Source organism: Mustela lutreola, chromosome 7 (assembly GCF_030435805.1).
Source record: "Mustela lutreola isolate mMusLut2 chromosome 7, mMusLut2.pri, whole genome shotgun sequence".
Classification (NCBI taxonomy): Eukaryota; Metazoa; Chordata; class Mammalia; order Carnivora; family Mustelidae; genus Mustela; species Mustela lutreola.
The window spans coordinates 21,190,807-21,207,687 of record NC_081296.1 but is presented as its reverse complement, the minus strand read 5'-3'; the positions used below and the strand labels follow the sequence as shown (position 1 = coordinate 21,207,687).

At 42.5% G+C, this 16,881-nt stretch overlaps 1 long non-coding RNA gene across 2 annotated transcripts in view; it reads right to left on the bottom strand.

Moving 5' to 3' along the window:
• LOC131835672 (uncharacterized) overlaps positions 1 to 16,881 on the bottom strand; it is a 286,091-nt gene that overhangs the window by 110,582 nt on the left and 158,628 nt on the right. The window contains exon 1 of one of the 2 annotated variants that reach the window (XR_009355321.1): positions 1,602 to 1,698. The exons of the other annotated variant lie outside the window; for it this stretch is intronic. This is a non-coding gene — a long non-coding RNA (uncharacterized LOC131835672). Of the gene's footprint in view, positions 1 to 1,601; positions 1,699 to 16,881 lie in introns of those variants that run through there. 2 annotated transcript variants of the gene reach the window in all.

The following is a 16,881-nucleotide window of genomic DNA, read 5'->3' as shown; positions in this document are numbered from 1 at the left end:
GAGCACAGGCAGACAGAATGGCAGGCAGAGGCAGAGGGAGAAGCAGGTTCCCTGCGGAGCAAGGAGCCCAATGTGGGACTCAATCCCAGGACGCTGGGATCATGACCTGAGCCGAAGGCAGCTGCTTAACCAACTGAGCCACCCAGGGGTCCCAGCACTGGGTGGTTTTTAAAGAAGGATAAAATACGTAGTACCTCAGAAAGTCCAGGAAAGAGTGTCGAAGATAATGAGAGGTTGGGGGAGGGAAGGGGATTTGAGATATTTACCATAAAACAAAGGAGCATGTTTAAGAAAGGACATGAGAACTCCCTTACAAATATCTAACATAAGGGTCAGCCAAGTTTTTGGTAACAGGCCAGAGAGTAAATATTTCATGCTTTGGTTGGGCACATGGTTTTTGTTCTAACTACTTAATTCTGACCTTGCAGGAGAAAGCAGCCCCAGACAGTGTGCTCATGAGGAAATGTGGTTGCCTTCCAATAAAACTTTATTTGTGGACACTGAGATTTGAATTTACATATTTTCATGTGTCATGAAGTATTATTCTTTCTTCGATTTTTTTTTTTCAACCGTATGAGCGTCTGAAATCCGTTCTTAGCTCGTGGCTCCTACAAAAACAGGTCGTGGTTTGCCAAACCCTGATAGAAATGACTGTTTCTATCAAACCAAAGGAGGAATAATTATGACTCTGTTTAAGGCAAGTGAGCAATATGAAGACTGGGAGAGACAGATTTAGCTCAGGGAACTAAAGATCTTTCTATTAAGTCATATTGAAATGTGCTCTACATCATCTCCAGGTCTCTCTCCCCTGTCCCCACTGATGCCATAGGGTGAAAAGGATAGGTTCCAGACCCAGTCTTTTTGTTCAATTCCCCAGCTCCTCTCTGCCCAGCTGTGTGACCTGGTGAAAGTTATCTAACCCCTTCCTGTTTGCATTGGCCCATATATAATGTGAGAGGCATTACAAAGACCCAGTAAGTTAGTATATTACTAGTAATATACTAGCTAGTATATTACGTCCGAAGAACGGAGAGGATTTACAATCAGCCCTCCACATACTTAACACAGTGTCCGGCACATGGTATATGTGAAGTAAGTATCATTATCATAATAATTATCATCCTTATATTGTTATTCTCTCATTACCCCCGAGAGGCTGGATAGACACGGATGAGAATATTTTTGGAAGGAATTCCTACTTTTCATGGTAGGCTGAACTAATAGATGCTTAGATGCCCAGGACCAACAATCAGTGTTCTCTTCAATTCAGTGCCTGAGTCCTCAACACTGAGACTCAACTGCTGTTGAAATCCAAGAAGACACAGCACAGTATTTTAATCGTTCACGTTAGCTAGCCTACACAATAAGGCAAAAGAGTACTTTGTTTCTACTTGATCTTTCCTGATCTTGGATCTTGGACTTACCTCTCAGGGTACCTTATTAATGATAAAGACTTACGTAGGTGTTGACTGGAGTGATGCTGCTCTAATATTTTTCTCCATGTGAGAAAGTGAGAGGAGGGATCTTTGCTTTGTGATGGGAGATGAGTTCTACCAAAAGCATTAAGCAAGGACACGATTCTTCCTGTGAGATGTACTCACCTATTTGGCGATGCTGAGGAACTGGACAGCTGTAGGAGTGTTGTGAGATTGTGTCTGGGTGTCGAGGGACATCATGTGACTGTGCCCCAAGCTGCCATGATTGCTGCTGCCTGTTGGGAAGAGAGCAATAAAGGTAGAGTTGGCTACAGCAGACCTCCCTTGGCCTCTCCTAGTCTCCCAGTTATAACTCTTGTCCTATATTGCTGTCTTTGTTTACTTGCTCCCTGACATTTGTGTTTCCAAGCCTGTTTATCTTTATTGCTGTCTATCTCCCTTGCCTTGTTTTCCTCCGGTACTGGCCGGAATGACGGTCCCCACGTCCGTGGGTGGTAAGCACAATATGCAGTCACAAAAGAGAACCAGAAGAGACCTGGAGGACCATTTACGGCCACATATGCTCTTTCTAGATGCAAAAGCCAAGGCTCAGATAAGATAGAACCTCACGAGATCTCATGGTTTCCAGCCCAATACTCTTTCCATTGCGCCACATTAATCTTTGTTTAGAAACAGGATCTGGTATGGAGTCGTGTTTGGGAGGCATGAGCCCCACACTCACGCCTGAAATGCAGAGTTTCGACACCATTTCCACGTAAGGATACGCTGTAACTGGAATAATAGTCTCTAGTATATTGAACATTCACAGATGACATTAATAAATATTAAATATGGAAGCCTCACCCATTTTTTTTTGGAACTCTGGGGATGTCTTTTTAGGAATCTCAAAATGTGACATCAATTTCAATCTTTCTGTATCTCCAAAAGCTTATAGGGAAAAAGGTGTTGTCCACAGCAATCCCCAACCAGTTAAGGTGGAAGGAGGAATGCAAAGCTCTCCGGTGAGTGAAGCGTCTAGCCTTTTGACAACAATAGGCTTGGGGATATCCCCCTGACCTCCCCTACTTCCATATTGCTTAATAAACATTTCCAGTCATCTCCTAAGTTTTTGGAAGCAAGAAAGAAATTGAAACGACTCTTAACTCTTTCCCACCTGGATCACCACATAGTTTAAAGCCCAGGAAGAGCCAAGGTTGCACAAAAACAATCCCATAAGAGTTATTGACTTTAGGAATAAGATTATTACCTTCCTCCTAACTGACTTTCTGAACTTTTTGGATTTGGCAGCTACGACTTTGAAAGCAAACACATTCTGCTTTTTGTATGTAATGTAACAGAAAATGACAGGCGGACATGAACTTTGTTGAGGATGACCCATACTCCTTTTTGAAAGCGTAGTATAGGGGCGCCTGGGTGCCTCTGTCTGTGAAGTGTCTGACTCTTGGTTTCGGCTCAAAGTGTGATCTCATGGCTGGTGAGTCTGCTTGGATTCTTTCCCTCGCCCCTCCCCCCCCCCCCAATAAATAAATCTTAAAAAAAATATAGTATATCTATGGAATTGGAAAGCCATCTTACCCTTGTGTATAAGATATAAGATACCTATGTTAATGCCTTATTCATTTAAAGAAAAGATCCTTTTAGAGGAGAATACAGAATTCTTTTTTTTTTTTTAAGATTTTATTTATTTATTTGACAGAGAGAGACATAGTGAGAGAGGGAACACAGCAGAGGGAGTGGGAGAGGGAGAAGCAGGCTTCCCACTGGGCAGGGAGTCCGGTGCATTGGGGCTCCATCCCAGGACCCTGGAATCATGACCAGAGTAGAAGGCAGACTCTTAACCAACTGAGCCACCCAGGCACCCCGAGAATAAAGAATTCTGCTGTCAAACAGGTGGAAGGGACAGATTTTTTTTTTTTTATCACAGGGGAGGCGTCCCGATCACACATTTCCATTAGTAATATTCAAAGCAGGGCCACAGAAGGGTCTGCAAAAGAGAGTCAATGAGACTCCTGTTTTTGTTTTGTTGTGTTTTGTTTTGTTTTCTTTCAACATCCTGTCTGTTTCCTTCACTCTCTTCAGAACAGCCTTAAGTAGACATGTGTCTCAAGGTCAAAGTGAAAAAAAAAAAAAACTAATGATAAAAGTACAAGTAAAAAAAAAAAAGGAACGACATAGCATAATGAAAGTTTTCTTTTATGATCCCATGTTCATGCATTTCCAATACCCATCATTAGGAAGAGAAAAATGAAGCCAAGGGTGTGACGGGAAACTCAGTAAAACAATATTCCATGTCGTCAAGACTTCTGACTCTGACGGCAAAAGCAACCGAGTGAAATAACTGAATTCCCACTGTGGAGGAAAGATGGCTTTAAAGTTGCAGCACAAGTATGTGTTCGCGTGGGGGAGAGTCAAGAGTTTCTGGTATTTACAGCGGAAAACACAACAATCACCGGCCTATCTTTCGGAACAGGAATGCATGCTTAAATTGGCTCTGTTTGTCCTTAGCAACCTGAACTCAGAGGCCACATTTTTTCCTCTCTAAGAAGCAAGTTGGAACTTGAAAGGTATGTAGCATGTCGTGAAAGGGGAGCGGTGAACTTTGCTCAGGTCTGCAGCCTGCGCTGAAATCAGAACCTTCAGAGGTTTCAGGACTGGTGGATTCCCTGCCCCCCTTCCTTTTCCCTGTCTGTCCAGCACTTTTGCAAAATACCTGGGTCTCTGGGTGGAGGAGTCCCTGCCCCTGCGAGAAAACCTGCTCTCTCTACGTATTTTTGATGTCATTTACAAGGAAGTCCTCTAAACAGAAACCAAACCTGAAATCCAACTTTCCAATGATCATATTTCACCTGGTTTTTATAGAGCTGGGGGCCATGTAGGAAGTTTTGTTGTTGTTGTTGTTTTGGCATTCATTTTACTTGTAGCTTTCAATTTTTTTTTTCTTTTTTTAAAGATTCCTCACGTCGAGATTATCACCGGTGGGAAAGATCTCCCTTCTAGGACTAAGGGAGTAAAAGATCTTGAAAAGCCCCTGCATTCAGGTTGCTCGCAGTCTGAATCTTTTCAGGACAGCAAATAACTTGGTAACTTGAGCTGTGTTCGTTCCTGAAATTCTTTCACATAATTGAAGATTAATTTGATTCCCTAGATTGTTGAGGGTTGTTGACAGTGGGGGGCTGGGGTGGGTGGAAATAGATTATTCAAATCACAAAGAAGTAGGTGTGCCCTAAGTGACTGTTCCATTTCTGCTAGGAAGTGTTTGCCTTCCTGGGTATTCAATTCAGACTGGCGAGCTGAAGGATCGCACTGCCGCCGGGAGAAAGGAGAGGGCCCTGGCAACGCGCGGAGAGCAGGTGAACCTCAGAGAAACTGAAATATTTTGTCAAGAGAGTTCTGTGTCTTAATGGCCCCTCCAGAATCCATTACCTCTGAAACAAGCCAACTCAAGGGCTCTGGTTTTCTCAAGTGTCTAATGTAAACAATATGAAAGTCAATAGTGGGGGACATTCCAAGATAGTATGAACACGATTGATTTATTGATGGTTGCACAATGGGAGGTTATCTTTTGTTAATTGACTCTGCAAATAAACTCCTAGGCGGCTGGAGATGGGGGAAAGTAGCTGGTGGGTGGGGGTAGGGGGGGGGAAGGTGAGGCACCTGGGTTGAAATTTGTTTCAACTCCCAGGCCTGTCCTGGTAAATTCCAGATACCATTCCCATTGCCAACCTCAAACAGAGGTTAGCCGAGTTAATTCTGTCCGGGACTCAGCCTCCGTCCCCAGCCCTGCTACCCCTACCAGGGGAAGACACAAAGATCTTGTATTCCTGTCCACATTGGCTTCAGAACATTTCAAAAGCTAGTAGTAACAGTAGAGGTTAAAGAAAGAGAGAGCGGGAAAGAGAAAATGCACCGACTCAACTTATTTTCAAGTCTGGAAACACCTGGAAGATGCAAGGACAACCTGTGTGACGTGTGTAACCCTGGGGAAAACACAGCCTTTTCTGTTGACACTCGTTCCACAGCCCTTCATCGTAAAGGCTGCTCTAATTTGGTGGTCCCTCCTGAGAGAAAAGACAGGAAAACAAAACAAAACAAAACATGCCCAACATACGCTGTATAATTTCTGGGTAATTCCCAGTATTGTACCAATTGAAATGGCATCCTTACATTTTAAACTTCTTTAGATGGATTTTTGGGGAGACTTTGATTTATTTTGTATTTTTTTTTTCGAAGTCTTATGTATTTGAGACATCTCTACACCCACGTGGGGCTTGAACTCATGACACTGAGATCAAGAGTCACGTGCTCTTCTGACTGAGCCGGGCAGGCGCCCTCCCTTTTGGGGACTTTTAGACATCTATCAGATGTGGTTTAATAATGAAAAGTTCTCATGGCTCATTCCTTTCCATCTTCTAGAATGTTTTAGAAACATCAGCTTCTCCTTTCAAGATGGCTTTCCTTCTGTCTCCTTAAGACTCCTCTTTTTTTTTTTTTTCTTTTTTTTTTTTAAACATGGGCATTCCTCCATGTCTGGACTTTCCCCTTGCTCTGTCGTCGGCCGCATCTCCCAGTTCCCCCAGCTACTGGCTGTGCTTTCTGCAGGGGACCCCAGAGCACGAGTCAAGTACGTTGTACTTCTGTGGGAGCTCAGTTTCTATCTCTACCTGCGAACCTGCCCCAGCTGCCCCTTCAAGCATCTTCCTGGCTTCCCTCTTTCTGTGCATAACCCCTCACCCTCACCCCATCCTTCCATTATCTCTGGTCCTAAAACTTGCAGTCCACCTTATTTTTCCATTTCTGGTACTTGTCCCATCTAGTAGGTTTTCAAGTCTTCTAGATCTTGCTTTTTAAAATTTGTGTACTATGAACTTATCCAGTATAACCCTTCTGAGTGGAATAAATTGATCCAGAGATTGGCACACGGGAAGGAATCAATTCATGACTGTGGAATGAAGGAATGAATGAGTGCCTAGTTTTTCCTGCTACTGTATTTTTTTTTCCATGCTAATCATCTCTGATCATATTATTTCAGGGTTCAGAAACTATCAGTAACTACTTATCTCCCAAATTAAGTGTAAGCTCTTTTTAAGACACCCAAAATAGATTTTTTCACCCAATTTCATCTTCCACCAAGCTCCAATATATCCTGTGCTCAATCCAAAATAGTACTGTTTCCCCCAATATCTCGCTACCTGCATAATCATAGCTCATCTTCATTTTCCTCAGCCAGAATGTTCAAGCATCTTTTCAAGTTCAGGTTTTGCCAGGCTCTTAAGGTCCAACCCAAGTGCCACCCTCTCCATGCAGCTAATTTTAAATTCTGTATGCCTCTCTCTCTCTCTCAACCAAGCTGGATGTGCCCTCCGAGTCTTGGTTCTATTCAGCCTGTGTCATAGGTATTTCCATACCTGATTTATTCTCTCCTAGTAGAAGGTAACCTGCTTAGCGGACAGCAGCTAGACCTTCCTTCCTTTCCTGTGTCTGGATCTTCAATGCTTCCAAAGTAGTGAGTGCACAGAGTACGGTCTTTGAATTACATCGATTGACATTTCCTTCCCCTTGTTGCGGGATTTTCTCTTTCTCTTTTGATTGCATGTTGTTCAGCCTGGTGTTCGCACGCGCGCGCGTGTGTGAGTGTGTGTGTGTGTGTTTCCCCAATTGGCTCCTCTAGGCTTGAAATCTACATTTGTTCACAGATACTTTAAAACTGTCTTCAGGATGAATGGAGGTATGGCAGAAAAGCTCCTTCGCTGTGGACCCGTGCAGATTGCTTGGAGTTTACCCAATTCTTTGCTCCTGTTCTGCCCCTTTTAATGTCTGGGAATTAGTTACACTAAAGTTCTACTGTGCCGGGAGCTGTCTGCAATTTGAGATGCAAACTCCAACATCGTGGGCTACTTTTTAGAAGCCTGTGGTCATTTGGGGGACAAAGACACTCCTGTTTCCTCTTCTCAATAACAATTAAGACATCAGATTAATAGAATCTTTAAATTCTTCAACGATTCTTGCAGAATCCTTTGTGCTTGCCTTAACACATAAAGGTCACCCAAGAAATAAGAGAGAGACAGCTTATGAATTGGGTTTGCTGATAGATTTTTGGAGAATGGCATGGGTGCTTCCCAGTGCACTCTGGCTTCAGAGCTGCTTGGCATGGGAGCACTGTGATCTACTCCAGACAGGCATTTCTTGGGCAAGGAATCCCCTGTGTCAAAAGGACCTGCTTTTAGGACAGGAGAGAAAAGGGGGAGGGGAGGAGTGGGGAGGAGGAGATTTCTCCATTCGCATCCAGGGTTCATTTAATGAGTGTAAGATTGTTGCTAATGGGATTTAACCACAATACCTATCCCTAACCTTGTCACCAAAAAGGTAATCTACATGCTCCTTTTTTCAATCCTGTCTGCCTGGTAACTATGCAGAAGTCTGTTCTCCCAATTTTCTAAGTGGTAATCCTAGAATTATCTTGGCTCAGAAATAAATGAAGAACTCGCGTTCGGGACTCAAATTTCCCTACAGGGGTTGTAACTGAAACAAGGCTTAAGTACCAGGACACAAAACCTCTCAGGCAGTGGACAACGTGTCAATGGCTCAACATTCTACCCGAGGAGGCCCTCGGTCTTTCTTTTTTTTTTATAAAGCTTGGGATCAAGTTTGGGTAGAGAGTAAAAAAGCCAGGCAATTTAGCTCCTTGAAAGGCTCGCTAGTTGGGAAGGATAGAGCTATATTGAGCTCTGTGATGGTCTCTCCAGGAAGCTAAAGCAACCAGGCAATGAAATGGTAAAGGGTGTGTGTGAATGTGTGTGTGTGCACGCGCGTGTGTATGTGCGTGCACGCACGTGTGTGCAGGATGAAGAAGGCAAGCTTAGGGAGATGATAATTCTTTTTTTTTTTTTTTTTAAAGATTTTACTTATTTATTTGACAGAGATCACAAGTAGGCAGGGAGATAGGCAGAGAGTGAGGGGAAGGCAGGCTTCCTGCTGAGCAGAGAGCCCAATGGGGGGCTTGATCCCAGAACCCTGGGATCTGACCTGAGCCAAAGGCAGAGGCTTTAACCCACTGAGCCACCCAGGCGCCCTGATGATAGTAATTCTTTAAAAGAATCTGGTCAGGGGAAAAATGATAGTCGTCACACAGTGTGCAGAACACAGAGCCTATCGCTGGACCACCTGTTGCAGATGGCAAAGTTATTCCTGTGCGGAGAAACAGGGTTGGATGAATTGAGTCTGGGTGATCTCTTACACGCGACGTCCCTTCCCTCTATGCAGGAGTAATGTTAATAAACCATCACTCATTTATTGAGTCCCGATTCTAGGCCAAACACAATCGTTCAGTTCTATCAGGTCATTTGATTCTGATAACTGTGCTCTGAGAAGCAGATAAAGGGAGGGTTTTGCCCCAGGTCTTGTAGCCTTTAAGTGGAGGAGACAGATCAGAATCTAGTTCTCTTTCGGACTCCTCTTTTAGGTGCTTTTTTAAGATTTTATTTTTTACAAGATTTTATTTATTTATTTATTTGACAGAGATCACAAGTAGGCAGAGAGGCAGGCAGAGAGAAAGGAAGGGAAGCAGGCTCCCTGCTGAGCAGAGAGCCTGATTCGGGGCTCGATCCCAGGACCCTGGGATCATGACCTGTGCTGAAGGCAGAGGCCTCAACCCACTGAGCCACCCAGGCACCCCTTAGGTGCTTTTATGCCCCACCTGCTGTACTATTCTCTGCTGTCCTGACATTGCATGGTTTTAAATTCAAATATGAAAGCACTTTGACCTACTCAGAGAAAGACACAATATACACATGTGTACACATACACACACACACACACATACCCCATCTATATCTAAATCTACATTTTAAGGGGATGGGTATGCTTAGGAAAGGAATAATGAGGGACTTTCATTTACATTTTAATTTATATTCAGATATCCTGGAACTGTAACTTGTACTCCTCAGTATTAAAAAAAAAAAAAAAATCCCTTTCCCTTCTTTTATTTATGATGATCCCTGGAGATTGTGCTATGTTCATGTTCCTAGATATGAGACCACAGTGGTGGGACAGAGATGAGCGAGATAGAAACATGCCAGGAAAGGAAATCAAAGGGTAGATTCCAGTAGAATCTGGAGGCATACATAACCGGGTCTGAGTGGCTATTTCTTCCATTTTGCATAGGAAACTGAAGGTCTATTCAGTTCAGCATCTTTGAATTTCAACCCCAGGTTAATCAGGTAGATGATAGTGAATAATTGCAAGTAGAAACTTGATTTACAGGAGGGGAAAAGATTTGACTTAATCCAGACTGAGGATTCTTCTTCGAAGGGCATTTTAAGCGCACGGCGATTTCCCCTCTGTATAGCTATCCCCTTCCGGAACAGGTGAGAATCAAGGATGGTATCTTTTGGAAAGTTAATGTTCTTTCACAAACAAACCAATTATGAATAAGAAGTACATTTCCTTGATGACATAGTTGTTAGTTTAACTCCATATATGAAGAAGGGATTCAATACTTATTTGGCAAATCCAATGTAGAAAGAAACACTTGGCTATGGAGGACCAGTCAAGGTTTCTCTCCAAGCCGAAAAACAGATGCTTTCAATCTTTTGCAACCTCTTTGAGCCCCTTTGGACAAGCTCACCTCCCAGGTGCTGCTGAGCTGTAATAGGCACAGACTTCTAGTTGCCAAATACCTTTCACTTCTGGGCTCATTCCCTGCAGGATAGGGGATGAAGTGGTCGAGGAACCAGAAATTAGCTGTTGAGCCCAGATGTAGTAATAGATAGAAAACAGAATCTTTCCTCCTCCCAGATCAAAGAGAAAGAGCTCTTAGATCGGCTGAAGTTTGAAGCAGATGAAGAAAAGAAAGAATAGTAATCAAAAATAGTGATGTATATAACAATGCGAGCTTATTACAGAGACCTGAGAAGCAGCTCTCAGGAGGACAGTCCTGCTGCTAGTTACCTGGGATTATTTAATTACAAGCAATTCATGATTACCTGTGAAGGAGAGAAATAGAGTGGAAAACTCCAACAGTAGCTGTGGTAAAATCACATCAGCTGGCTTGGGGATATTTCGTATGAGTCTCCCCCCAGAAACTTGCCTTCCTAATTATGTTTTGCTTAGCCCAATATTAAAAATTAGTTGGTTTCCCCAGAGTATCTCTGAGGTTAAACTGCAGAGGGAGTTGGTTGGAGAGGATGCCCACTGGAATATGGAAGATGAAACATTTTCTGGCACGTATGTAGAAAAAAAAAATTCTCAAAGTTATTTTAATCTTCAAGGGAAGTATACTTTCCAACACTTTCCCAGCCTTCACGTATTGCCTGGAATGTTCTAAACATTTGTAACAATTAGAGAAATGATATTATTCTTACTTAGGTGTGTTTTTACCTTGAGAATGTCATGTCCTCACCCCTATCCTTCTTGGAAGCCACAGCCCATAACCACATCTCAGACTCAAGCCTAGCACCCTGCCCATGCAATGACCCCAAATGTTTGTTGAGTAAGTACATGTTCCTGCTCAGGAAGGGCTTCATTCTGGAGCACTGAAGAAACAGATGAAACAAAATTGACATCTGAAAAGTACAGGTGGCTTGGGGACTCCAGACCCTTCAGCCATAATGTTGTTGTCATAGGGTTCTGCCCCGAGCGCCCGCCTCCTTTCTTCCTTTCTCTTAAATTTAAATGATTTCATATTCTATGATTACTTATGTATATGGAACTTGAAATCAGGCACACTTCTCAACTTTCTGACGCTGCAACAGCGAAACCTGTAACAAACGCATGCATTGCGTTTGAGCAAAATGATGAACACCACATTCAAATGAACAACTTTGATTTAAGGTGATGGATAACAGTTTGCTGACATTGAATCCCTACTCATGGCAATGATATTGTACTGATGGGCATGCAGACGAAGTTGTGATTTTAGCCTACCTACATTTCCATGTTGTGTACAAGACGATTCTTCTAGCACTTTCTCTAATTAAACTACGATGGAGCTTTGGTCCACACAGCCTACTGGACTATCACTTGAATTTCACTTGGCTTAAATACATAATTTACTTACTGGGTGGACCTAGGTTTTGTGCGCCTGAATAGTATACAATTATGAGAGCTTTCTGTAATAGATACATAGTGAAACAAAATTGCCAGCACCTTTCCCAGGGCTTTGGAAGGGATCTACGTGTATAAGGAATCCTGAAGCTCAAGGTTCATTATCTTCCTGCTAAATCCATCTGTGTTCACATATCAAGTCCTTCTCTCTTGTTGCCAGTAAAGCAGTAAGACCTGGCAACAGTCAGAAGGGACATTAATTTTTTTTTTTTTTAGGGGCGCCTGGGTGGCTCAGTCATTAAGTGTCTGCCTTCGGTGCAGGTCATGACCCCAGGGTCCTGGGATCAAGCCCGGTGTCAGGATCCCTGCTTAGTAGGGAGCCTGCTTCTCCCCTCACCCTCTGCCTGCTGCTCCCCCTGCTTGTGTGCCCTCTCTCTCTGTCAAATAAATAAATAAGATCTTAAAAAATGTTTTTTTTTTTAATTTTAAGAAGATAACTTTAAATGTCACATTCATACTTTTAAGATTAATATTCAAGTAAAAACAGACAATTAACTGTTTTCATTGATGAACACAGAGACGGTTGAGAAATCCCTATTAAATTCTTTCTCCTGATAAATTCCTTGGAGGAGGGATACTAGGGCAGAGTTTTAGGCTCTTGCTATACTTTGTTATGTTGGATTGTCAGTGGTCTAAATGTGGGGTGGAAATCGGGAAGTTAGCAGCTTCCTGGAATTGCTTTTCTTAACCTGCCAGATTTCTCAGAGCATAAATAAACTTTGGGCAAAGCCATGGTGTTTACAGGGCTTGGGCTCCATATCTTACCTGCCTCCTGGTTTGATGGCAAGGCTGGGAACACTTGTGGGCAAAGGAGGGCCCAAGTGAACCTTAGTCTAGTTATTTCTCTGGGGGCCAGAGGGACAAAGAGAATTCAGACATCAGGATCTGTCTCAGGGCAGTGTCTCAGTGTCCAGTAGTTGTGATCAAATGTGTTGTGAGTCTGAACTTGAGGTGCCTGCCAACGGCCAGCGAAGGGGCTATGGAAACACCAGACAGGCAATGGAAACCAGGGTCAGGAAGAATGTGGAGCTGAGGCAGTGGTTGCCGTGGTGGGCAGGGATTAATATCACAACCAAGCACGTCTTATGCTTTGGGCCCTCGGTCTCCTTGCCTTTTTTCCCTGGTAGGACTCATCTCTACAAGATTGTACTTGGGCTCGCCCCTAAACCCTAGGTGCAAGGCCACAGATGAGGACAGGAGATGGCTGTGCATCTTTCTTACTGGGGAGATTCTGGAATTATTCTTACTAGAGCTGATTGGAGAATAAAATGGTAGTCAATATCTTCCATCTTCCCCCACCCCCAAAAGGCTGTCTTCCTTCTTTTTTTTAAAAGATATTTTATTTGGGGCGCCTGGGTGGCTCAGTGGGTTAAAGCCTCTGCCTTTGGCTCAGGTCAGATCCCAGGGTCCTGGGATTGATCCCCGCATCGGGCTCTGCTTGGTGGGGAGCCTGCTTCCTCCTCTCTCTCTCTCTCTCTCTGCCTACTTGTGATCTCTCTCTGTCAAATAAATGAATAAATAAACAAAATATTTTTAAAAAAATATTTTGTTTATTTATTTGACACACAGAGAGAGATCACAAGCAGGCAGAGAGAGAGAAGGGGAAGCAGGCTCCCCACCAAGCAGACAGCCCGATGTGCGACATGATTCCAGGACCCTGAGATAATGACCTGAGCGGAAGGCAGCGGCTTAACCCACTTAGACGCCCAGGTGCCCAGCTGTCTTCTTTCTAAGACAGGAGAATATTCTGAGACATTCCCAAGATGCCAGTATCCACAACACATATTCTGACTTGAGCTGGGTTCCAAGCAAATACTTATCTTGGAAAATCGTGAGGCTTGTCATGAGAGATCCTAACTTTCTCCCTCTCTCCCTTATGGGGTCACTGTGAAGTTCAAGTGTGGTTTGTAAAAAAAAAAAATCACCTTCTACCAGCTTATTGTAGTCACATTTCTTTCCAATGGAGATGTTGGTTTTATCTCACCTGAAAATTATTTGTGGGTGAGATTACATCACTTGACATATACTTAAAAACTTGAGATATAATTGACATATAACATATATCAGTTTCAGGTGTACAATGTAACAACTTGATGTCTGTATATATTACCAAAGAACACCAGGATAAGTCCAGTTACCATCCATGAGCATACAGTCACAAAATATTTTTTCTTGTGATGACAAATCCGTTTTCTGTTTCCTTTTTTATTTTTTTAAATGTTTTTGTTTCTTTTCTATTTCGGGTGAAAAATGATTCCACTGGAAATTTTATATCAAAAAATATTTTTAGAGAAGGGAGGGTTTCTCAGATTTAAAAGAGAATTTTTCTTTTCTTTAAAACTCAGAGCTGTTTGAGCTAGTAAATAAACCTCTCTATCTAATCAGTTAGGCCTTTCATACAGTACACTCAACTGATGCTTGAGTAGAATATGTATTTCCAGTCACATGAGGTCTTATCAGTTCTAATACAGAAAACGAATTAGCCACTCTTTTATTGAAAGAGGATACCCGTGGGCTCATTCATTTTTCTTGAAATATTTGGTGGGGGAATCTGAAAAAGCTTAGGAAGTAAACAGCCTGTTTTGTTCAGGGAAACGTTTCTGAAATAGTTAGCAGGGTTCATCTGAAGACATTAACTCTGTGGTAATTTCCATGATGTCAATGCCGTGCTGGAAACTGAAGAGGGATTAAGCCGACCTGTATGGTCAAAGCGTTATTACAGTAAATTGACTTGGCCGGCTACACCTGAGGTTGGCACCTTTCACCATCTAATCACCTACAGTCCAGTTTTGTGGTGTTCGCTGGGCTTTCTCAGAGGCCAGAAGGAAAACCCCGGCTCAAGACCTCCTTGCCTTCAAGGATTGCCCAAGGATCAGAACATTAAGGCAAAGTTTTTTGTTGTTGTTGTTCTGTTCACCCACCCTGGAATATTAAATAAATAAATAAATAAACTGAATTTCTGTTTACTTTCCTTTTGTCTACTCCCAAGTTCCTCTGACAGGCCTTTCTTTTCAAACTTTTTAATACTTCATGTGATTATCAATTTTTCTGTGAAAAGAATCAGGTTGGCCCAGGAACTTCACTGAATAAAGATGAGTTTATATTTTAAAAAGGAAACAGCTGGATGGCAAAAGCCAGGGGGGGAGGCAGCTCTTGTTTCATTAGCAAAGGGAAGTCTGAGGGCCCGAGGAGAACAACTGGGCCGGCAGCCATGGCGGGGAGAAGAAAAGGAAACACACGATCATAAAGAACTAATCATGAAAAATGGAAAGTGACAAAGAGCCAAGAACAACAAGCAATAAATAAATTTGTAAGGGGGAGGGGGGAGTCGAGGAGGAATGCACGGTCATGCTCAGGAAAGGGGCCATGAGAACATGCGCATCGCGTTTGAAAAAGAAAGTAATAATTCTGAAAATCATTAAAAAGTCCTATGGAAAAGATTTATTTTATTTTATTTTATTTTATTTTATTTTATTTGACAGAGTGAGAGCGAGAGAGCACAAACAGGGGTGAGGAACAGAGGCAGAGGGAGAAGCAGACTCCTCGCTGAGCAGGGAGCCCACACAGGATTCGAACCCAGGACCCTCTGGGATCCTCACCCGAGCCCTGAGGGCAGATGCTTACCCGACTGAACCACCCAGGAGTCCCTCAAAGAGAACTTTTCAGAGCCTAGTTGTCTTTCCGTGGATGTCACGTAGGAGTCTACTTCGGAGCATGGGGAAAACGCAGAACTGGAGGGGGAAGGTTTACGTTCAATGGTGCCAGAGTGATTGTTTGCTTGGTTTTTAATTTTTATTTCTGCCTGATGAGAGGGAAGGGAAGCAGTTAGTTTGGCCACATTAAGGTCGAAGACAACACCCAAACAGGTGCCTCAGGGGCTTTTCTAGGAGTAACTCTTTTGCACTCTAGCCTGGAGTAGAAACATCATGTGTATCTTTACCTCTGGGCTAATTACCTAATGCTTATTTGCATATAATGAGGGATCCGGTGGCTTGTACTCATAGGTAAATCTCAGAATATTCTCAGGTGAAATTAGCATGAATTTAAGGAGGTCCTAAGAGGAAAACCAGATTCTCATCTCTACTTCATCTTGGAATCTGTTCATTATGATAAAATACACAAACATGGCCAACAGTTCAGGCAAGCCTACAAAGAAGACTTTTTTTTTTTAAACTATTTAAAGTTTTCTCTCAGTTACAGATAACACCTTACCAGAGAAACGGTGCTGGTCTTTTATTTGGGGGGCATGCTTATTAGTTTTTTTTTTCTTTTTAAATTAGTTTTTAATAGCGGCATTTGTTTAAGGAAGAGAAAATGCTTGGTGTTGAGTTCTGGAATGTACATTAATCTTGTTAATGACACCACAGTTCATGGTTGGCAAAACAGGACTTTTGAATCCACCTTTTTTTTTTTTTTTTTTTTTTTTGTGGTAGCTATCCTTGAGAAATAAGGGCAGGGAGCTAGAGATATATGAAAAGTGCATGAAGACAAGACACAGGATTGCCTATGATTTTATGTTGTTCTTAATTAGGAAACATATTGGCAGTGAATGCTAACATGTGTTAAGATCTTTAGCTGTAGCCAAATAAATGTTTTCTATTACAACTCTGAATCCCATCATGCTGGTCTGATCATGGCTCACAAGATCCCTTGACAAGTCACCTCACAGGCCAACTTTCTATTGGCTCACAGGCAAAACTACTTTTTGCCACATGGTTTCCTGAAGGGTCATCTTCAACTCAGGGTAGAAGTCAAGGATTGAAGTGTGGTGACCTCTGTTCTTGAAACTGCTTTGGGTGGTGGTAATGAGGGTTCCTTAGTAAGTGAAGTCATTTTGACCCCAGAGTCAGAACTGGGTGTTAAGGACCCAGAGCAAGTAGCCTTTCAGTGATGTTAATGCTTGTTTTGGTGGGGAGGAGAGAAAGGGAGGAGACGGAAAGTTTAGCAGAAAAAGGTGAAGAGGTAAGGTAGTTACATTAGGGAGATATTTTCTTGTGTCCACAAGGAGCCATGGAATGTTCATTAAAACCACTGTAATGTTCATTAAAAGCAAGTAGAAACTTGGCAAAAATCTAAGTGTCCATCACAAAGGAAGGGGTAAATATACTCAGGAATGGAATACTCTTGAACAGTTAAAAGGAAGGAGTTAAGATTATTTCTAACAACAAGGCCAGCTCCCAACAGCATAATCAGGGAAAATAATCATGTTTCAGAATACTCAGTGCATCACAGCAACATTTGCGTGAAAAAGAACAATAAAACAATGGTATATATTTATCATGGGCTCATATAGAGGTATGTAAGGCTCTCCCATCAGTTCTGGAAGAATATGTTTCCAAAGCAG